The sequence below is a fragment of the Eptatretus burgeri genome, chromosome 12 (genome assembly GCF_056783735.1).
Source record: "Eptatretus burgeri isolate ZD-2024b chromosome 12, Ebu_testis_v1, whole genome shotgun sequence".
Classification (NCBI taxonomy): Eukaryota; Metazoa; Chordata; class Myxini; order Myxiniformes; family Myxinidae; genus Eptatretus; species Eptatretus burgeri.
Genome location: NC_140972.1, coordinates 38,662,352 through 38,685,877, shown reverse-complemented (window position 1 = coordinate 38,685,877; position 23,526 = coordinate 38,662,352). Strand labels below are relative to the sequence as shown.

The following is a 23,526-nucleotide window of genomic DNA, read 5'->3' as shown; positions in this document are numbered from 1 at the left end:
GGAAATGCAGAAAGAAATAGAGGAAGAACAGCAGAGGAAAAGCAAGGAAGAGGAACTGAGGAAAAAAGATGAGGAGGAGCAAATGGAAAAACATGATGAAGAGAAAAAGAAAAAAAACTCTTCAGAGTGGAGACGAATAGAAGAGGAAGTTCGGGGAGAACTCGAAGAATTTGAAAAATGGAGGGAATCGGTGTATCAGGAGCATGCACGTAGACACCTTGAGATCGAACAAAAAGAGAAAGAGGTGTTAAAGAGTGAGCATGTGGTGGAGAAATTACAGAAAGGGATTTCTGAACTCGAGGAAATGGAGTGGGAAAAACGGGCACGATTCGAAAAAAGGAAGGTGTTAAAAGAAGGGGAAATAAAACATCGAGAGATTGAGACGTGTCAACAAGAGAAGGAGATGAGAGAACGAGAAAAGGATGTTGAGGAAATGGCGAGAGTGATGTACCAACGAGAAGAGGAGGAGCGGAGGGAACAAGAGAGATTTTTAGAGAGAAAAAAAATAAAAGAGGAAGATTTTTTCCTTCGAGAGAAAGAGGCACATCAGCTGGAGCAGGGGATTAATAAGAGGGAAAACGATGTGCGCACACGGGAATACGAGGTGTGGAAAAGTGAGGAAAGGGAGGAAACACGACGAGAGCAGGAAGTACAGAGACGAGTCGAATGTGAAAAGCAGAAACAACTCGAACAAGAAAAGAATCGAGGAGTTGAACGGGAAAAAGAGTCGGCAATGGATCAAGAACTCGAGAAACCCTTTCAGAAATCCGACGAGACCAAAAAGGAGGGGAAAGCGAGTCTTGATGTGGAGGACACAGAACATGTGGAAAAACTTGCTGATGGGAAAGTGCATCAACAGCAACAACAGAATGAGACTTCCCAAGAGTGGTCTCAGAAATGGAATGACAAGCAACGGCTGAAGCAGCAACAGAAACAGTTGTTCAAAAAGCAAATGAAGAAACAAAGCAAGGCAGCAGAGAAAAGTGTTTGGGTTGAAAGGAAACCCCACGGTGTTCACGGGACGCAGCAACAACAGAATCCTCGCCATGATCACGGCCTCCAACAACAGCAACAACATACACAGCACATTGTTGAAGAGTTGCAGCAACAACAGAACCCTCCCCGTGATAATGAAGCAAAACAGCAGCAACAACAGCCACAGCATGTTGTTCAAGGGTTCCAGCAGGAACAAAAACCTTGCGCTGATCAAGGGCTGAAACATCAGCAGAAGCAGCAAGGTGTTGAGGGGCCACACCATATTCAGGACCTTCAACAGGTAAACATCCATCAGTACTTTGTCGATGAAGGGGTGAACATTCTGGGTACAAACACAGCTATCCTCAAGATGAAGACCTGAAGTTGAAATAGATTTTAGCATTTAGTCTTTTATAAACATTGCTGTAAATACTTCCTTTGATGAAGAAGAATATCCTTGATTGTGAAGATAATTGTAATTATAATTTTAGTGGGAAAGGTAACTTATTGCTGCGGTCATCCCCATGCAGGATAGATCGCAATAATTTTAACTCCCTTGATTGGATGAGATCAAATAATTCACCTTTTCATTGGTTACCTGTTCTATCAGTGCATTTCCTTCTGTGCCACATCCTGAACAAGTTATCAAACTGATGAACACAAAAATATATTTAATCTTTCATATTTTTATTGTTTTTCCAAAGACCCCTCAGAAGAGGGGCCCGTTCCCTCCACCACCACCCAAGTACAAGAAACCATCTTACCGGCTGGCACGTAAGTTACCAAGATCTTGCCTTACATTACAAAATATTCCAAACTTTATCTAAATTACATGTTCTTCACCTCCATCGTGTCCCATTTGGTCTGTGCTTCAGTAGTGTTGAGAACAAATGAATATATTGTTTCACTGGAAGCCAGACAAGCACCAAACAATTATTCCAATCAGTGAAAGTCTGGAATGAGTGTTAACATATCCATAAAGAAATCGTTGTGAACACCAAGATGTTCATTAAAATTAATTGTTTGAAAAATCAAATCTTTACAATCCCACCTTCAATCATCGACGGGTGACTCGAGCTGCCTCCCACGAAGCAGTCCATCCTGGTTCGCTTCGACGTCATCAGATGAGGTTTTGTTATTTCAGTTTGTGCAGTAAGTGGGGATTTGTGGGCTCTGTATGAAGCACAGAAATGATGGACCAAATTGCCTCAATTCCCTTGTTCGGTGACACAGTGGGATTTGGTGATGAAGAAAATCAAGATGTGAAAGTGGAGGGGAAGGTGAAATAAAACATGAACTGAAATGCACAAAATGAGGGAGAGGGAGAAGCACAGAGAGATCGAGAGAGATATTCATTCCAGGATTGTGTTAGAAGGCAGAATAATGATGGAGATTATGATGACAATGCTCTTGAGTGATTTTGACTTCCTTTTGTTGATGTTTGTGTGCAGAGGAAGAAGTCCTCGTGATGCCCGCTGGAGAGGAGGATGCCATGTTTGGGAGTGACTCTCTCATCACTCCATCATATAAGCTCTCCAGAAATGCAAAAAGATACACCAGGCTCATGCAGATGGCCGATTCAAAATTTTTCAACTGAACGGTGTCCAGAACTAAGGTACGATAAACACTCTGGACTTATTTCATCACCTGAATCCTTTTTTTGTCCATGTTTGTCAATCTGTCACTTCCTTGTGAAGACGATCATGATGAGAACTTAATAACTATGACTGTGGAAAATTTAATAATTCAAATGAATACATAAAGAAGGTGAGGTCCCTCCCTGATTCACACAATCAACGCCAATCATGAAGGGAACTACAGATATGAACCCTTGGTGTTCATGACTGGACATCATGCGTGACCTTGTTACTGAACATCATACATGACTTCATTACTGTCCATCATACATGACTTCCTTACTGAACATCATACATGACTTCATTACTGTACATCATACATGACTTCATTACTGTACATCATACATGACTTCATAACTGTACATCATACATGACTTCATTACTGCACATCATACATGACTTCATAACTGCACATCATACATGACTTCATTACTGTACATCATACATGACTTCATTACTGTACATCATGTGTGACTTCATTAGTGCACATCATCGTGTATATTCATATATATATATATATATATATATATATATATATATATATATATATATATATATATATATATATATATATATATATATATATATATGTAGATATATATATATATATATATATGTATATGTATATATATTTATATGTATATATATATATATATATATATATATATATATATATATATATATATATATATATATATATATATAGATATATATATAAATATATATATATATATTGCTGTAAATACTTCCTTTAATGGAGAAGAATATCCTTAATTGTGAACATAATTGTTACGATAATTTTGGTGGGAAAGTTACCTTCTTGGCACAGTCATCCCCATGTCGGATAGATCACAAGAATTTTAACTCATCTTGATTTAACTCTCCCCCCATCTCTCTGTCCCCTCTCTCGTCCAGCAGCGTCGTCTGATATTTCAGATAATTTGTTCAAATTTGCATAAAAGCACCAAAATGGGTACACATGTAGAATAACTAGTACGTGCCCGTAAAAAATAATAATTATAATAAAAAATTATATTAAATAATTATTCAAACCGCGAGCAACAAACAACAACCACACAGGCCGTTTCTTCGCTCTCGCGTGCCTGTAAGGGCGTGGCCCGGATTTTCACATATTATTCGCAATTTAGTTTTAATACCCAATTATTGAATTAGCGCCAACGTATTTTACCTTTTCGCAATGTCGTGGCAAGGAAAAACAAAAAGAGAAGAGAAGAGAGAGAAAAAAATTTACTTCCTGGTTCGGAGCATACCAGCACTCTGATGTTACCGAAATTTATACACCGTCTAACATGAAAACGATCATAAGTTGGGGCATTGTGTTTATCTATAAATGCGCATAAGAAATTGAGAAATTATTAGAATACACGAAGTCATCATTATCCGGAAGCCCGTACGTTGTAACCTGTAATGGGGAACGCGGCTGAGGTTCCCTTCCCCATCGGCCACGCCCACGCAACAATGTGTCTCGTCATTGGTTTGGTAAATAAATAGCCGTAACTTGGGAAGCACTTGTCCGATTAATATCAAACCTTGAAAAGGCACATCCTCAGGTCGAAAGCAATATATCTGGCAAGTTTCAATTCGATCGGACCAGTGGTTCTCAAGAAACAGCGGTCACACCCCCACACACACACTGACAGACACACACACACACACACACACACACACACACACACACACACACACACACACACACACACACACTGCTGTAATTATAGATGGATGTATGCTGACCAAGGCACAATCTCGGGTGGCTCCATATCTCGAATTGCTCGGAATACATTATTCTACATGTGTACCAATTTTGGTACTTTTATGTAAATTTGAACAATCGGTTTGCTATGCTGCAGTCCGACTCTTTGTATTCCCTCTCTTCGTATTTTCATGTGGTATCCAAGGACATCTCCACTCATGGCGCGCAGACTTCCTCTCCTGTCGCAGCCAATGTGTGGTCCTTAATGGAGTTCTCTCATCCCCTCATCCTGTCCAGGCTGAAGTTCCTCAAGGCAGCATTCTGGGCCCTGGTGTTTTTCTGGTTTTCATCAATGATCTCTCCAACTCTGGAAAATCCTCCTTATCTCTTTGCTGATGACTCCACCCTCTGCCGTACCATCTGTCATCCCTCATTTCAGCAAGCAGCAGCCTCTTCGCTCTCTGCAGATCTGGATATAATCACAAGCTGGTCAAACACGTGGAGCACGTCCTTCAATTCTGACAAATCTCACACTCTCACTATGTCTCTCCGAAAGGACCGTTTAGAGCCCCCCCCCCCCCCATCGACTTTCTCAACAAACCTCTGGAAGGACTGTCAATCAGAAATCTGCTTCGTTTTTCCAACATCCTTCACTCCTACCAGCTTACCAAACCCACTTGCAGATTCCATGAGAACTTCAATCAATATCGAATTCAAATCCTGTTCTTAAACCATTGACTGTAAAAATTATTTTAAATTTCTCTTCTCATTGCTCGACCTGAAGGAAGGTTCCTTTCCAAAAGCATCTTTCCTTGTTTCTCCAACCTTGGTTTTTCATTTCACTCCAGCATCCAATCCTCCACTCTTCAATTATATCAGTACGAGAAGCAAGCATCGCAACAATGACTGCATTCTGCCCCCCCCCCCCGTACCTGCGATCTCACAGTCATTGTGTTGTACTTCAGTCAGTTGTCCGTCTTACTTGGTTCAGAAGGACACAGGTAAAGCCGATGAAACCTTTGCCGCCCCTGTGTGAAGCGGGGCCATCGCCGTAAAATACAAAACACACAGGAAATGGCGCTTTGTGTTGAGGCGCGGCGGTGATGGTCATGTTTAACCCTTGACCAGTTAAAGATCCCCGGGGGTTAAATACAGCACGGTAAGCCTTGATCTCATTTGCTGTTTCTCACCTGTCTCTCTCTTTCTCTTTCCTCCAGCCCGCTCCTCTCCCCCCCCCCCGCACACCTTCCCTCTCTCCCCAATCTCCCCCTCCGTCCCTCTACCTCCCCCTATCTCTCTGCCCCCTCTCTTAGTATTTTCCTGTGGTATCCAAGGACATCTCCACTCATGGCTCGCAGACTTCCTCTCCTGTCGCAGCCAACGTGTGGTCCTTCATGGAGTTCTCTCATCTCCTCATCCTGTCCAGGCTGGAGTTCCTCAAGGCAGCGTTCTGGGCCCTGTTATTTTTCTGGTTTTCATTAATGATCTCTCTGGAAAATCCTCTTTATCTCTTCGCTGAGGACTCCACTGTTTGCCGTACCATCTGTCATCCATCATATCAGCAAGCAGCAGCCTCTTCGCTCTCTGCAGATTTGGATAAAATCACAAGCTGGTCCAACACGTGGAGCATGTCCTTCAACTCTGACAAATCTCACACTCTCACTATGTCTCTCCAAAAGGACCGTTCGGAACCCCCTCCTCCCCCATCTACTTTCTCAACAATCCTCTGGAAGAAGTCCTTTCCTTTCAAGCTTCTGGGTCCCACTATCTGCCATGATCTTTCCAAGGAAAGCCATATTTCCAACCTGGCCTCCAAAGCCAGTCACCGACTGGGAATCCTCCATCGTGCAAAGTCATTCCTCAGCCCACCTGAGCTCCTGACTACATACAAAGCTTTTATCTGCAGCCTGATGGAGTACTGCTCTCCCCTCTGGGCTGGTGCTCCAGCTTCTCACCTTTCTCGGCTTCACCCTGTGGAAACCAAGGCATTTCGGATCATTGGCATCTCCCACGATGAGGCTGTCTTTGGCCTCTCACTCTCTCACTGCAGGCAAGTCGGTGGTCTTTCTGTCCTCTCTGGTCTCACCCCCCTCCCCGATCTGTCTGCAATTTGTCCCCATCATATTTCCGCAGGGCGCTCAAGGTCTTCCAACAACCCCCTTCTGGAAAAATACCAAAATCACGAATCACTGCTCACCTTCACTCTTTTATTCCTCTTTTTTCCCGCCTTTGAAATAAACTCCAAAACTCTGTTTAATCCCATTCTTCCCTCCAAACCTCCAAAACAACTGTTCACCACCACCTCTTATCTTTCCCCATCCAAATCCTCAATCTTTTCTTACCCCGTTAATCCACCTCAAACCCACCTTATTCAAATTCCCTGCTTTTCTTCCTGAAAGTCCCTGTGGTGTCCATCTTGTATACCCCATGTTCCCTTCCACAGATCTCTGAATGTCACTGTTCCCCACTGTTTTGTCCTTCCCTCTCCCGCCCCGATTGTCTCATGCCCCCCTTGCTGTGTGTTGCGTGTTAGCTCTCATACGAGCTTCAACAAGGTCTACAAAAAAAATCATTGTGGCCTGTTAAGTCAAGGCACAGTTGAGCAGGCCAAAAAACACAGCGCCTTCAGGCCTAGCTACATAACCTAGGTACGCCTTCAGACCCCAGAGAGTGAGGTGGCCGAGGATAGCCTGATGAAGGATATAATTAAATAAGGCTGTTCATTACGTATGTTCAAAAGGGGTGTTTTCCATCCACTGGGGCTATACTCTGTGCAGAGTGTTGGTGCTGCCTAAGCAGACCCCTTGGCTATTGGACACAATCCTGGATGGGTCACCACTCCGTCACACTATACCAGCAAGCTGGCACTCTTTTTGACGACCGAGGAAGGATGACAGGCTGAGTCTACCCCACCTGGTATTAATTCAACAGTCGATTTGGGTTTGAACTCAAGATCATGGGATCCCAAGCCCACAACCCTCACCATTAAGTCAACACCAGGCATAATAATACACAGTAGGTTCAATTTTCCAACAATTCTAGAATGTTATTGTCAACGGGCCTGTCAATACTGACCCCTTACGCCAAAGATACAGCTTCATGAATAGCCAAAATCAAAAGGAGCCATGATCAAGCGGTTAGCGCAATTCTTCCTTCACCCGGTCCTCTGGTCAGAATTGCTCATCCAGCCGGTCGCTTGAGGTACCGCACACGATCCGACACAATGCCGACGTGACAAAAGAGGATCTTCGTCTCGTCTCGGTCTGTCAGAGACTGTTACACAATACACGAGTGTTGACGACACTGTTTTCCTGAAACAAAATGGTATTGAAGAAGAAATGGAGGTAGAGGATGAGAACGGTGAAAGCTATGAGCAATGCTGCTTTGGCAATTTAGTGCTGATACCTCGCTGACCACGTACTGGGAGAAAGAAATGGCTGTGGGTCATCTTCTGGCTGGACAGAAGGCCACTCAGAGAGCATTCAACAACTTGCTCGTGGAACTTGCTGTCAAAGATAAACCCTATTTATATTTACGAGTAAATTCAGGTACCCGTTCACCCTGGGAATGTACCGTTGGAATAAACTCAAATATCAGCTTCTTCTCCATTTTTATCATTAAATGAACATAAATTTTACTCCAAGTAAATCAATTATCGACTTTCCAACCAAGTTAATCAATTATTGGCTTTCAAACGCACCATCTTTATCATTCGATGACAGCAGAAACAAGGTATTCGGGCAAAACTCTTTAATGAGGTAGTGGAGCGTCAGTCCATGGAAAGCAAAACGCGACATTCAGGGGTGCCATCTCAGCTGCAGAGCAAGTCACAAAACTTTGCGGGTTTTTTTTGGCTACAGGCAATAAATTGCAATTGAAACAGACTTTGACTCAAACGCAAGCACTCAAACATGCATGCACACGCACGCACGCACACATGTACACACACACACACACACACGGTATATGTCAATGTAATTCAAAGACAGAGACTTGCCAGCTCAGACTATTACATTTAGCTTTTTGGGCTTCAAACAGGGTAACCAAATCCGACAAAAAAAACTTGACACACTCAGCACATGTCAAGTGGGCTACAAAAGCCCCACTGCCCCAGGGCTGGATTTCGGCATGGACAAGCTGGGCAGTTGCCAGGGGGCCTCCACATATTTCATGAAAAAAAAATTGGAAGGAAAAATGTCTTTGAGTGCCTGAATGGTAGTTGGTAGTTTGTGGAACAGATACAAGATATTAATCTTATCTCATTCTCTATTTTATATGGAAGTCAGTTGACTTCTTAGGAGATTGACAAGTTGACGACGATCATCAACTGCCGAACATTACACGATTCTCAAAAGCTCTCATTGACAATCTTGTTGCATTGCGTTGACTAGTGTGTGGCAGCCCTTAAAATGAACGTTAGAAACTTTACCTCCCCCAAGGATTTAGGCGAATTGTCCAGTGGAGCAAAGAGAATGGAGAGCAGAGCGGCAAGAGTGTGTGAAGAGTGGTCAGAGAGAACAGCCCGGCAAGGGAGATAGCATGAAGAGCGGCAAGAGAGCTGGAAGGGCCAAGACACAAGAAAGTGAATAGGACGTGCACAAGCCCTGATTCCCGGCTCTGACTCCAACAGTTTGTCAGCTTCTTCAACACATCAGCTCCACTCCCTCCTGATCCTCATGAGCTACCCCTTTTATCACATCTGCCATGGCTATGCCTGCAATGCCCGAGTATCCCTCCAACCAGACAGGCTGTGCCACTCATGCGGTCCATAGTTACCACCGCGATGCCATCACATGGGCTGACTGGTGTCAGAGCACCTCTTGATCCATCTCAGGCTATGGGGAAGTTTTAAAAGGTGCACACGGGATGCAAACAATTCAATCATCCCCTCATGCACTCATACGAAACAACAATACCATCATTAACTGAACACACTACTTTTATGGCCGACCTATTATGGGTATGACACCCGTATCATTGATGTCACACATCACATCCTTTTCTGTCACACGAGTGGGCCGTTGATCCGTTGGACCAAATTTTTATTGGTCTCCATGGCCTTGCAGCACACCTGCCTGCCATACTGTTTGAGCATTGGCTTACCTTTTCCACAAGCCCAAATGAGTTTGGGTCAGGGTGGAGATTATATGTTTTTTATTATTATTATTATTATTATTATTTTTATTATTACTGCCAAATGGAACAACCACTATGATTATTATCGTGAATATGATGAGTATTAATTAATATATGCTTTGTTTAAATGTTATCATTCTTTTTGTAATTAAAATGCCATGCCGTGGAAGGACCTATTGAGCTGCTCTATACACCTTAACATGGCGTGCATTTAAAATATGGGAATTCTTCCGGGTTCTTTGTAGTTAATGAGTCTAATCAACTCAGGAGGTCATGACGATAATTTTGGTGTGTTACATTCCACATCAGAAAGCTCCAGTAGAACTCCACAAAAAACATGCAACCCTCCCCCCCCCCCCCCCATTTTTAGTGCTTACATTGCCATTATCTGTCGCTTTAACTATTGATTATGAGGATATTTAATGACCACTTTTGTGAACATTAAAGCTAAATTGCATCAATCAAGATGAATATGAAAATAATTCAAACTATATTCCCCATGGCTCGTCAATCATATGTATGAAGTTTCACATCGATCTGTTCAGCGGTTCTGGAGGAGAAGATTTTTTGCGTTTTTATTTTCAATCGAATCTGGCTGCCAGACCACGTGACTGATGACCTCATAGATTTAATTATTCACCAGATGATTGACATTTCAGATTTTTCAAATAAGGATTTATATTCAACTTATCATGGGTGGAAGACCACTTCGTTGATTATGTCATCATTATCACCCTGGATACCCCCATGGGGAGTTTGACATTTGTCACTTGTGAGGAGTACGATGTTATGGTCACTTCCGATCCATACTTAATACATATATATTAGTTAGATGTAGGGATTCGAACCCACTTTTAAAATACTCTGTAAAACTCGGTCTTTTCGTGGCACGGTGTCCCATCAAGTCAATCCACCAGATGCCCCCTAAAGACGTAGGCTGTGTTATTTCAGTGAAAGCAACCTGAGGAAAACGTTACCTCGGTTCTCCTAAGCATTCCAATCTTGGGCCTTTGTTTAGGTTAAAACGGTCAGAGCCTGAAAATGCTGTCAGCAAGTCCATCATTGGCACAGGGCTGCCCCCTAATGGTCAACCCACATTCCTTTGTCTGAGAAACGAATAGAGCTGGGTTCTTTTCCCAAAGCCAGACCTGTTTTCTTCTTTGGATTTATCGGAACTGAAAAGGGATTTCTGTTTGTCCTGCAACCATCCCACAGTGATAACACTTTTGGACGTGGGAGATGGACGACTGTTAGGCCATAAAATAAGAGCTCTTGTCATACCAACTCGGGTTAGAATATAACCAGATATAGATTGTTCTTGTCACACCAACTAGGTGAGAATATAACCAGATATAGATTGTTCTTGTCACACCAACTAGGTGAGAATATAACCAGACATAGATTGGAATTAGAGATAGATTGTATATAAAGGAGAGTTTGTGAATGTAAAACTCAGTTTGGTTTAGGGAGCTCTCTATTGTCGGTTGGGCTGCCAACACCAACTCCGCTGGCGTGTGGTCCTTCAATAAAGCTGTATTTTAGTGAATCCTCTTCTGTTGACTCTCTTCATACCGGGCCGGAGAATGGAGTCTTCACAATTGGCGACCCAGATACGGGACCTCACAGGACTCTGAAGCTGTGGATCAGAGGAGCTCCGCTTGGTGTCCAGCACTTACAAGGGTCTCAGCTAATCGGTGCGTGGTGCGCAACACGTCGGGCTCCTGCAAAAGGACAGCCCTAGTTTAGGTAAGAACTGCACACCTGGCGGAGAGAGTTCCGTTGAACGCAGCTCCAGGGCCTGCTGAGGGAACAAACTAATAACGGTAAACATATGAGGAGGGTCAGATGTGGGTTTATTGAAGGACCACAGGGGCTGATAGGCTGAATTTATTGACCGTGAAAGGTGGAGGATGAGGATATCCACGTGAAATACGGAGAGACAGGTTCGAGTCCTGTATTCTGTGGAAGGGGAGTACGGCCACGTGAAGGTTGTTGTGTGAAGAGGATAATAGATATCCACGTGAAATAAGGAGAAAATAGGTTCGAGTCCCGTTTTCTGAGTTTGGGTGTGAGAGACAGATCGGTTAAAGTCCTGGATTTAGGCTTTAAGGCTGTTGGTAAGAACGGGACCCCGGTTACGTGCAATAAATGGAGAAACGATTTGAAGCTATCAGGGAGGTGATAAGGTAAGAACATAAGATAGAATGTGGTTGGAAAGGTTGAGTTTGTGTTCGACGCAAGTTGAGTGTGTCAACCTGGAACTTGTGTCTGTGTCTGTGTGTGTGTGTGTGTGTGTGTGTGTGTGTGTGTGTGTCTGTGTGTCTGTGTGTCTGTGTGTGTGTGTGTGTGTGTGTGTGTGTGTCTGTGTGTGTGTCCGTGTGTGTCTGTGTGTCTGTGTGTGTGTGTCTGTGTGTCTGTGTCTGTCTGTGTGTGTGTCTGTGTGTCTGTGTGTCTGTCTATGTGTGTGTGTGTGTGTGTGTCTGTGTGTCTGTCTATGTGTGTGTGTGTGTGTCTATGTGTGTGTGTGTGTGTGTGTGTGCGTGTATGTGTGTGTGCGTGTATGTGTGTGTGTCTGTTTGTGTGTGTGAGTGTGTGTGTGTGTGTGTGTGTCTGTGTGTGTGTGTCTGTGTGTGTGTGTGAGTGTCTGTGTCTGTGTGTGTGTCTATGTGTGTGTGTGTGTGCGTGTATGTGTGTGTGTGTCTGTGTGAGTGTGAGTGTGAGTGTGAGTGTGAGTGTGAGTGTGAGTGTCTGTGTGTATGTTGTGTGTGTGTGTGAGTGTGAGTGTCTGTGTGTATGTTGTGTGTGTGTGTGTGTGTGTGTGTGTGTGTGTGTGTGTGTGTGTGTGTGTGTGTGTGTGTGTGTGTGTGTGTGTGTGTGTGTGTGTGTGTGTTGAATACATTTGGATTGTGGTTTCCAGGCAAGACAGGAATTTTAAATGAAATCTGCACTAAGCTTGAGTGTGAAGCAGGCACGTGAGGTCTCTGTGTGAAAAAGTAAATCCGATGTGAAACCCACTCTTAAAGAGGAAAATATATCAAGCACTGAGGACGGTGACGTGTGCGAGTCACGTGACGCTGCGGATCTCGCAGGCAGGACAAAAGCACGAGAATTGGTCCATCGAGGGACGGCTTATTGTGAGGGTTTAAGAGATAAATGAGAACATTCTACAAGGTTTTGAGACGCCCTTTATAAGGCTCTATAAAAATTCCGATGAGAAACGAACGTTTTAAACATATTGTTGTGATATTTGTCACGTGATCGTTCGCGGTCAAGTCGGCGAGTCAATGAGACGAACAAAGCTCGAACGTGTGCGTGATGATGTCATCGCGCATCGACTCAGCGCACTGTTGAATGAACTCTTTCTACTGTCTTGGCTGTGAACACTGTACGTTGATAAATACATGATAAATGGATGGTCTCCTCGGATGTACCATTTGAATACCTGGTATTAATAATAATAATAATAATAAAAATGATGATGCATGTATGATCGTTTTGGGGCAACTCGAACGGACATCGGATTGATGTGTACAGCTGGGGAACAAAAATAGAGGAAGAAGAAGACAACACGGTGAATGGATCGGGAAGTGACGTATTATTCTGACTTGTAATTGTGTTGTTGTTGTTGTTGTTGTTGTGGTTTATCGAAGCATTTTTTTTTGTCAGACACGAGTGAATTGTCTCCGCGTCAATAAAGGCTTTTCCGCTTCCGGTATGATTCTGGATACGATAATATTTGTTGATTTGCGGTTGTTGTTGGTTGTGAAACGTCACTTCCGGCCGAACAAAACATGAAGTTTTGAGTATCCGACTCAAGTCGGCAAAGAGGAAATGAATGGTAGACCAAGGAAATTTACGTTTGTTGGGAAACGGGGTCGAGGCTCATAAAATTGGTTGGTTTTCACCTCATTCATTACAAGTGCACGGTAATGAATGAATAAAGGAAACTATATTTTTTTGAGAATCGCAACGGTATAATGAATTGGTGTGAATGAACTAAGAATGAGTGAGTTAATGTGTGGTGAAGATCGACACGATTGGAGGGAATTGTGGTTGATCCTCGATCGTTGTGCTGGTGATGACTCGCTTGAGTGCCAGAGCAAAGGTTTACAGCTAAACCGGGTGGACATCCGGGCCGTGCTGAATCGACCGTGCCAAAAAAAAAGTGCCGTGTAATTTATGAAGTCGAATACAAACATAATATGTAGATCTCTACGATTTAGGCATGATGCATGATCTCAGGCAAGCTCTCTCGGGCGGGAGATAGACCGATGATCTCGGGTGTCTGGAGTTGTACAAAGTGTGGTGGTTGTAAGCGCGACTGTGTCGATGATGCAGTGCCCCTGTACCAGTGGACGCGCTGGAGCTCGCACTCATTTCGCCGGCCTTGGGAGGGATGGCAAGCTTAGTCAACTCCCTCGTGTATTAATTCAGCGGCCGACGGGGATTGAACTCAGGACCCGGGCAGCTCGAGCCGCCACCCAACCCGACCCAACCCCACCCTACTACCCTATCCCACCCTACTACCCAACCCCACCCTACTACCCTATCCCACCCTACTACCCAACCCCACCCTACTACCCAACCCCACCCTACTACCCAACCCCACTCTACTACCCTATCCCACCCTACTACCCAACCCCACTCTACTACCCAACCCCACTCTACTACCCTATCCCACCCTACTACCCAACCTCAGCCTACGACCCTACCCCACCCTACTACCCAACCCCACCCTACTACCCAACCCCACCCTACTACCCAACCCCACCCTACTACCCAACCCCACTCTACTACCCTATCCCACCCTACTACCCAACCCCACTCTACTACCCTATCCCACCCTACTACCCAACCCCACCCTACTACCCTATCCCACCCTACTACCCTATCCCACCCTACTACCCAACCCCACCCTACTACCCTATCCCACCCTACTACCCTATCCCACCCTACGACCCTATCCCACCCTACTACCCAACCCCACTCTACTACCCTATCCCACCCTACGACCCAACCCCACCCTACTACCCAACCCCACTCTACTACCCAACCCCACTCTACTACCCTATCCCACCCTACTACCCAACCTCACCCTACTACCCAACCTCACCCTACTACCCAACCCCACCCTACTACCCAACCCCACCCTACTACCCAACCCCACCCTACTACCCAACCCCACCCTACTACCCTATCCCACCCTACTACCCAACCCCACTCTACTACCCTATCCCACCTGCTACCCTACCCCACTCTACTACCCTATCCCACCCTACTACTCTATCCCACCCTACTACCCAACCCCACTCTACTACCCTATCCCACCCTACTACCCTACCCCACCCTACCCGAGAGTCCCTTTATAGAGAGAATAGCGACATAGAGGGTCCGGAAAAATCTCGTCACGTGATTGCGTGGAGCCATTTTGAGTCCATCGCGGACAGGATCGGACGCATATCGGTCAGCGTTTTAACGTTCCCGCTGTACGCAGCGTTCTCATTCGTGTTTTACATCGATTTAACGACAAAATGACAGGTTGTTGCGCCTCTGGGTGCACAAATAGAACTGAGAAGGGATTCAAGATGTCGATTTTCATCAGATGCTAAAAGACGGAAAATCTGGCAGAACAGAGTCAGTCGTGTTGGATGGAAAGCAACTTCTTGGTCAGTTCTCTGCCAGGTCAGTGTGATGGTGGTAATGGTCCCAAATGAGTATACTTGTGTGCAGCGAGTGAGACTGGCCTTTGCTTTGGCTTTCCAGGCTTGTTATCCATTGCTCGTGGATTAATTAGCACTTGAAGGGGAAGGCATCTTTATTTAAAATTAAGTTTGAGTTAGAGTCTTCGAGCTGGATCAATTAATATAGGGTCGAGACTCCAGATCATGTCTCCAAAGTCAGACTCAGACTCAAAGTCAAAGTCAAACTAAAGTCAAAACAAAGACGAATGAACGGAGAACGGATCCGGGCAAACTCGGCCCACGGACTAACACGGCCCACGGACTAACACGGCCCACTCTTCAAAGGCGGAGTTAGGGTCAACACTAACCCCAATTCTGACCCTCACCCTAAACCAAAATCTAACCCTAAACCCAAACCCCAGCTTTTAAGAGTAGGTTATACCAAAGATTCAAAATCTATTGGTGTGGGTGTAGACTGCCAGATCTCAGGATACTAAACAGGTCGACACCCCATAGAAGCACAGAACGGAGCCCATCTAACTTCTGAGTGGAGCATGGTCGGGACTGGGGGGCATGCATTGAATGTATGTATTTGTCTCTGTTGATTTGAATGTGTGAGGACATTAACTTGTGTTTGTGTGTGTGACTTTCAATTTATATTTTGTATGTGTGTGCATTAGTACACACGTCTATGTGTGAGATTGTAAATATGTAATTTGTATATGTATGTGAGAGGGTGAGAGAGTGAGAGGGTGAGAGGGTGAGAGGGTGAGAGGGTGAGAGGGTGAGAGGGTGAGAGGGTGAGAGGGTGAGAGGGTGAGAGGGTGAGAGGGTGAGAGAGTGAGAGAGTGAGAGGGTGAGAGGGTGAGAGGGTGAGAGAGTGAGAGGGTGAGAGGGTGAGAGGGTGAGAGGGTGAGAGAGTGAGAGAGTGAGAGAGTGAGAGGGTGAGAGGGTGAGAGAGTGAGAGGGTGAGAGAGTGAGAGGGTGAGAGGGTGAGAGGGTGAGAGAGTGAGAGAGTGAGTGAGAGAGAGAGAGGGTGAGAGGGTGAGAGGGTGAGAGGGTGAGAGAGAGCGAGAGAGTGAGAGGGTGAGAGGGTGAGAGAGTGAGAGGGTGAGAGGGTGAGAGGGTGAGAGAGTGAGAGAGTGAGAGGGTGAGAGGGTGAGAGGGTGAGAGGGTGAGAGGGTGAGAGGGTGAGAGGGTGAGAGGGTGAGAGTGAGGAGGCCGGGTGGGGTGGGCTAATCTATTTTTGGTGGGATGAATATATGATCGGCAACATGCAGCAAAGTTTAGATTAATAATTTAAATATGAAAATTAAAGAAACACAAATATATTCCCACACACGATAAACAAGGTCAAACAACTGCAGAAATACAAAGATAACTTAACATTGTATTGTACATGTACATGGATAAACAGGGAGGTGAGTTCGAGTCTCGCTCTCGCCTCCCTGAAATTAAAATGAGGCTGAAATAAGCAGCACGTGGACTTGTCTCGTTCATTCCTTATTTGTCTTGGTTCTAAATGTCTGTGACTGTTAAATCACAACCAGCTCTGTGAATTTCTTCTTTATCATCTGGCTCTTCGTTGTCATAAATCTTCTATTTTGTCATCTTCACATAATTTGTTCATTATCAACATGGAAAAGACCATTCCCATCTCTCATACATGGAGAACATAATGGAATACTCGGTTCAATGCACTCGCGCCATACGGCGGCTCTGCACGTGCACCGCACTGAATGGACTCAAAATGGCGTCAAATCGTTAGTTGTCGCTCCTCTCTCTATAAAGGGACTCTACCCTACCCTACCCCACGCCACCCACCGAGCCAACACCAGGCGACTAGTTCCGTTTTACCTTCGAGCAAGTTAAATTACCTTTGAGTTTGAGAATTCCACGAAGGAATCGTTGTTACAGTTGAAATAAAACAGATTGTTTTTAGTAAGGCCTTTTATGTTGTTAAAACATTCGCACTGTTTCGAAAATATATCACACAACTGATAAATACTCGTTTCCTGAACGGGGAAATAAATCGCTGCAAAAGAAGATTGTGAACAGCCGCCAACAACACCACATGGCCGTTATGAACTGCACAAGGGTAAAAAGAAAATCACTGTGACAAGAGATTGTGAACAGCTGCCAACAACACCGCATGGCCGTTATAAACTGCACAACAGTAAAATTACACTCAAGAGAAAAAAAATAGGCCCGCCAACCAGCAGAGAGACAAGAGGGACCTGTTGTCGAAGGAGGAAGAGCAAATGGTCAACAGAATTTAAGACAGACTGTTGCTTTGCTCTGCTGAGTATAATTGCCGACTTTTGAACACATAGTGGACCAGTTTACATCAGTCAAGGAAAGAATTTCAATTTGTTAATTGAAAGATTAATGATTTTTGCACTGATATTGTGGAAAAATATATTTGAAAGATGGATGAAAGTTGTTTGGACCAAAAGCACAATCTCAAATTGCCAAAGGCAAAGTTGCAGCTGTGCAGGACCCAAGTAACGTATTGAGGGACATGTGTTGTGAGGTGATGGTTTGTGGGCTATTTTGGATGTTCAAAGGTGTTCTATGTAAGAGGGAAATTATTTTTATTTTGGGAATGGCTGGCAGCTGGGGGGCATGGGTGCCTGATCTGTGTGCGAATCTAGCAGCCATGAGTACTTGACATTCAGGTCCCCAAAGCTCAGTTATTTTATGAAGTCCAGGTGGATGGATATCTCCCTTTGTCCGATGTCTAATGGGGGTTAAGTGTGCGTGTGCTGTGAGTTGTTTTGTGGTTGGTTTCTTGTATTCACCAACAACGACAACATCCTCCCGAGCTTCCGTCCACCATCGGCCTTTCTGACGTGCATGCGTACCGGGCACCTGTGGGGGGAGTTCCATTGATAACCGACGCTACCCTCCGACCTGGGGTTTGCAGCAGCATCGAGTTGCAGGTTCGAGTTCCACCGAGCCAAATCATCAAGGGCCGCATGAGGCGGGAAGGTCCAAGGAAGCTTCTCACCTCCAGCTCACCTTCCCTTCTGAGTTGGGGGTATCGATAAAGACCCGACGGGGTCCATTTCTTTTTGGAGTGTGTGTGTCTGGTATGGGCCAGTCCTTTGGGCAGCGCCTGTGTGGGTGTTTGTGCGTAAATTTCCATTTATTTTATAATGAAGAAAAAAGAGGGGGTGGAGAAGGTGAGCTGCCTTTTTGGCTGTTGGTTGCATCATTGGTTGAGGCATGGCTGTGCCACTGACGCGGGGCCTCCATTTACGGGCTGAGTCGGCCCTCTGGGGTTGGTTCAGTAGTTGGTGATAAGCCAAGATTAGATTATAATAATGGTAAAGTGTCCGTAAAAAAATATGGGAAAGTACATGGATTAATTTTTCTCCTGTGCTAACAAGAGTGTGAAAAATTTGGGCGAATTGTACAAGCTCTGGTATTGATGGACAGGAGCAATATGGAGAAATTTTGAATTACAGGCAACTAACATTACGATCGAAAGATGTTTGCCAATGAATCCAGCCTCCCTACTGCCAACCGGTGACGAGGGAGGAAGCACATATGAGTGAACAAGTGCTGGTGGAAGAACCGAAGGCCAGACTGCCTTGCAGGAAGTAATTCCGCAATTTGGGATTCCAACACGATTGTCATCGGACCAAGGAGGGTCCTTCACGGCAAAATTAATGAGTAAAGGAGCCGATGGCTTGGCCATTACAACAATCAATGCCACAAGGGGGCTCTCGCCCCACAAAATAATAACAGGACGCCCTATGCAGTTTCCGGCCTCTGCTCCCCCGGATATGGCAAGATGGGGACTGGTCTTGCAGGAATGATGGAATGATTGTAAGATGCCAACTGTTACCATCAGGATTTTTTTACTCACAGGTGCAAGAAGCGCTACCGATACCAGCTGGAGTTTCTTTGCATGATCTTCAACCCACTGATCGGATTTGGGTGAAAGAGTTCCTGAAGAAAAACGCCCTACAACCAAAGTGGACGGAACCTTACACTGTACTTTTGACAACGCTCTCCGCCGTCAAAGTGGGAGGTAAGAGTGCACGAATACACCACTCGCACTGTAAAAAGGCACCCTACACCGCCACCAAACCAGGAAGGAGTCGGCCCGGCAAAACAAAGAGACTGAGTGGTGAGAGGCCCACGACAGGAGGACTCAGACACCCTGCCGAACGTGGAACCGGGAGGACCAGGGAACAGAGACCTTGGAGCACCGGGGCCGGCGGCAGAACCCTTGACGATCCAACATGCGTCTCCTGGCACTGACACTACTCCTTTGCAGCTGGGGCCTGTCACTAGGCAACGGACGAACACACTCAAGCCGAAGAGACCGTACACACCTCCGCAGTAAAGGAGGGAACGTAAAGGAACGAGGAGCAACACAGCAACGACATAGGAGGGAAGCGGATGAAGAAAGAACGGCAGAAGATACATACGCAGCCTTTGGAAAAACATATAATCCAGAGCTAGATAACGTAAAGGTATTTTCAAAAGGACAGGGTAAGCCTTTTTCGTTCCTCATTCCCCGAAGGAATACGGGAGACCATGGGATAATCCCATAACTCATCCAACCACAACAACTCATAGAGTTGCCATGCATTCAAGCCAATGGAACTTATGATCTGGTGGAACAGAACGAAGAGATAAGAATAGCTAATTGGTCTTATTGGAAAACCCTCAAGGAGGATACAGCAAAAGGGGAAATAGTCAGAGTAGCTTGGCAGGTAAGAGAAACAAGAAAAACAAAACACCGTGGACATGGCAGAAAAGCGGGATTCGCATGGGGTCAACACGCATCTTTAATTACTTGAATCCCACTGGTCCCCGATAATACCCATCTGGATTATACTTGTTCAATCAAGGGACATCATGAAAGCGCCACAATGTTCTTTGTGGTGCGCAGCAAGGAATCTCTGGTAAAACCTCCAAACACCTTTGTGGCTATAGCTACCGAGAGAGTCAACATCCAAAATCGTAGTGACTGTTGGGTTTGTATGGTTCCGGGAGCTGGTATGGTCATGAATTGCGATAGAATAGATAAACTTTCGTTAGCCTTGGAATATGTAGCCAATGTATCCATGGCTTACAGTACGGAATTATCGGATATGTTAGTATCAATGCGTGCCATGGTAATGCAGAACAGAGAAGCTTTCGATATGCTTTTGGCGGAGCAAGGAGGAGTGTGCGGGATGATTGACGGAGAATGTTGCGTCTGGATTCCGGATCCTACTGACATAACTAACCGGGCGGTGGCCCGACTGCAAAAAGTTGCAAACGCCCTCACTCGCGGACGAACGGATCTCGAAGAGGGCTATGAGTGGTGCAGATCCATATTTCAGGGCTGGGGAGGTTGGTTCCTGCACTTGATGGGGTCAGCTCTTCTAATCATTGTGGTGGTGATTTTTGGAGTATTTCTGATTAAGATTCTCATTTCCATTTGTCCAAAGAAATGCTGTGAAGCCTCACCCCTCAACCAGGCCATCATAATAATTAACAGCGAACTCAGGGAGGAAGACCCCCAGGACCTCCGTATGGGGCCACAATCAGACCCGACCCCTACCAGCTGAGGGGCCAACAAGGTGCTCTGGCGGAGGTAAGGGGCGCCCTGGGGAAGATTCTTCCAGGTATGACTGATTACTCAACGAACTTAAGTGAAAAGGTAAGCCAAACATGGACTCACGCATCTCACTGCACACGAAGATACAGGAAGTTGTAACAAGAAAGAAAGGAAATCTTCAAGTAACATGCTGATGGAGGTTTATGACAGATGTGGCAGTTTTTTGACTAGCATATGCATAATCGTGGAAAATGGACAATACCAGATTGTGAAGGCATGTGTGGAAAATACTTGTATGACCCTGATATGTAAATATGCATCTCATGAGCCTCTTTTGTCTTCTAGCGCAAGTTGAGAAAGGAGCTTACACCACGCCTTGAGTGCTCACAGTGCTGCTCACCCATTATTACATTTGCATATTGTCAATCAGTATTGTTGCAATTAGTGTCAAGCATAATTATCGAAATAAGCATTGTGGCAAGTGGTGTTTTAGCAGGGTTACCTCATGAATATTGTTGGAAGTAGTGTCAAGTAGACTTACCGAAATAATATTGTTGCTTTGAGTGTTTTGAAGAATTATCGAAATAATATTGTTACAATTAGTGTTTGTAGAATTACCAAAATCATATTGGGGCAATTAGCATGTTGTGAAATTACCAACACAATCATATGAATGAGGAAAATTTACGACAATTTGATGTGAGGCATGTGGCAGCAAGAAGGACAGATGCTAAACTGGGCCACCAGTCGTCGGGGTCTTCTCATTTGGAGGTTGTCATTGGCTGTTCACGGCATTTGCAAATACCGTTTGGGGGTGGTGGAGCCAAGGGATGGTCAACTCAGCTGTCAAATGGAGGCCCACCTATTCGGTGATCTTGGGGAAATGGCAAATTATGGTCAGATGTGACCAAGGAGGGATTGTGAGGAGTGCGATGTTATGGTCACATCCGATCCATACTTTATACATATATATTAGTTAGATGGCGGAAGTCGAACTCACTTTTAAAATACTCTGTAAAACTCTCTGTCTTTGAGTGGCACGGTGTCCCAGCAAGTCAATCCACCAGATGCCCTCTAAAGACGTAGGCTGTGTTATTTCAGTAAAAGCAACCCGAGGAAAACGTTACCTAGGTTCTCCGAAGCATTCCAATCTTGGGCCTTTGTTTAGGTTAAAATGGTCATCGCCTGAAAATGCTGTCAGGTAGTCCATCATTGGCACAGGCCTGCCCCCTAATGGTCAACCCACATTCCTTTGTCTGAGAAACGAATAGAGCTGGGTTCTTTTACCAAAGCCAGACCTGTTTTCCTCTTTGGATTTATGTGAACTTAAAAGGGATTTCTGTTTGTCCTGCAACCATCCCACAGTGATAACACTTTTGGACGTGGGAGATGGACGACTGTTAGGCTATAAAATAAGAGCTCTTGTCACACCAACTCAGGTGAGAATATAACCAGACAGAGATTGGAATTAGAGATAGATTGTTCTTGTCACACCAACTAGGTTGGAGTATAACCAGACATAGATTGGAATTAGAGATAGATTGTATATAAAGGAGAGTTTGTGACTGTAAAACTCAGTTTGGTTTAGGGAGCTCTCCATTGTCGGTTGGGCTGCCAACACCAACTCCGCTGGCTGGCGTGTGGTCCTTCAATAAAGCTGCATTTTGGTGAATCCTCTTCTGTTGACTCTCTTCATACCGGGCCAGAGAATGGAGTCTTCACATCAGTTATCAATTTTTTTTTCAGAGTGGTTTCGAGAAGATGCTCAATTTTTTCGATTAATCCAATATGGCTGTCATAACATGTGACTTATGACGTCAGAGTTATCATTTCAATATTCTCAATGGGGAGTCCCTCCGATGTTTCAATTGTTGCATCGATCCGACACGAGCGGTTGCAGAGAAAAACAAGCTCGAATAAGCGAAGATCCTCGTACTCTTAATGATGACGTCATAAAAACGAATATGACGCCATTGTGATGTGTCAGGTTTGCGATAAAAAATTATCTGTGCTCATGCCCGGCTTGATTCCCGCAAACAAAATTCAAACAGCTTGCCTAGTTTCGGAGATAATGGTATAAGCGATTTCCATTAGCGGCGATATTGTGACATTAAATTTTTTCTCGGAAGAATTTCCAAGATCGGAGATGGTCACTGCCTGCGCGTGGACGTTCTGCATATATATGGCAAGTTTCACGAAGATCTGATGAAAACTCTGGGTTGTGAAACAAAAAATGTCAAAAAATAGGAATGACGTCAAAGAAATTTATATGACGTCATAGTGATGTATCATATGTGCGGTATTTCATCTCTGCTAATGCCCTGTTCGATTTCCGCAAATAGGATTCGAAAAGCTAGCCAAGTTTCGGAGATAATTTTTTTGGCGATTTCCATGAGCGGAGATATTTTGACCTCATAACTTTTTTTCTCGGAGGAATTTTTCGAGGAGGAATTGATTTTCAAAATCGGAGATGGTTACTGTCTGCGCCCGGTATATATGTTGAGATCCAGGTGAGGTCCACAATGATTAAGATCAAGATTTGTTCCCACCGATCTTGGTAGAGAAGGTTTTATTACACATCAGACATATGCATATGGAGAAAACAGGCTTTGAACACAATAGTCCACCCAGCCTAATCCTCTGGTGAGCTGTCTTTCGGCACTGCCTTATATTCAGTTTACTGCGACCTCTGAATAACTGTGTGTCAAAGAGGATTTATTACCATTCATTAATTTATAGCATTCTCCTGTCAGTACTGCTGATAAGAGAGCACAGAAAGTGCAGAAACAACACCCTTGATTCCCTTAAAGAATTTTCAAA

At 44.7% G+C, this 23,526-nt stretch overlaps 2 long non-coding RNA genes across 4 annotated transcripts; one reads left to right on the top strand and one right to left on the bottom strand.

Annotated features, from left to right (window-relative positions):
• Positions 1–1,139: 1,139 nt before the first annotated feature.
• Positions 1,140–17,099, bottom strand: LOC147015448 (uncharacterized). Of its 2 annotated transcripts, XR_015050339.1 has the most exons (4): positions 17,021–17,099; positions 2,027–2,148; positions 1,819–1,882; positions 1,140–1,267 (listed from the first exon to the last, which is right to left on the bottom strand). It is a non-coding gene; the product is annotated as an uncharacterized LOC147015448 (long non-coding RNA). The 2 variants fall into 2 exon arrangements; XR_015050338.1 differs by lacking the exon at positions 1,140–1,267 and having other exon boundaries at positions 1,313–1,882.
• On the top strand, positions 14,826–22,378 carry LOC147015447 (uncharacterized). Of its 2 annotated transcripts, none has more exons than XR_015050336.1 (2): positions 14,826–15,727; positions 19,020–22,378. It is a non-coding gene; the product is annotated as an uncharacterized LOC147015447 (long non-coding RNA). The 2 variants fall into 2 exon arrangements; XR_015050337.1 differs by lacking the exon at positions 14,826–15,727 and adding an exon at positions 16,292–18,183.
• The last annotated feature ends 1,148 nt before the right edge of the window (positions 22,379–23,526 follow it).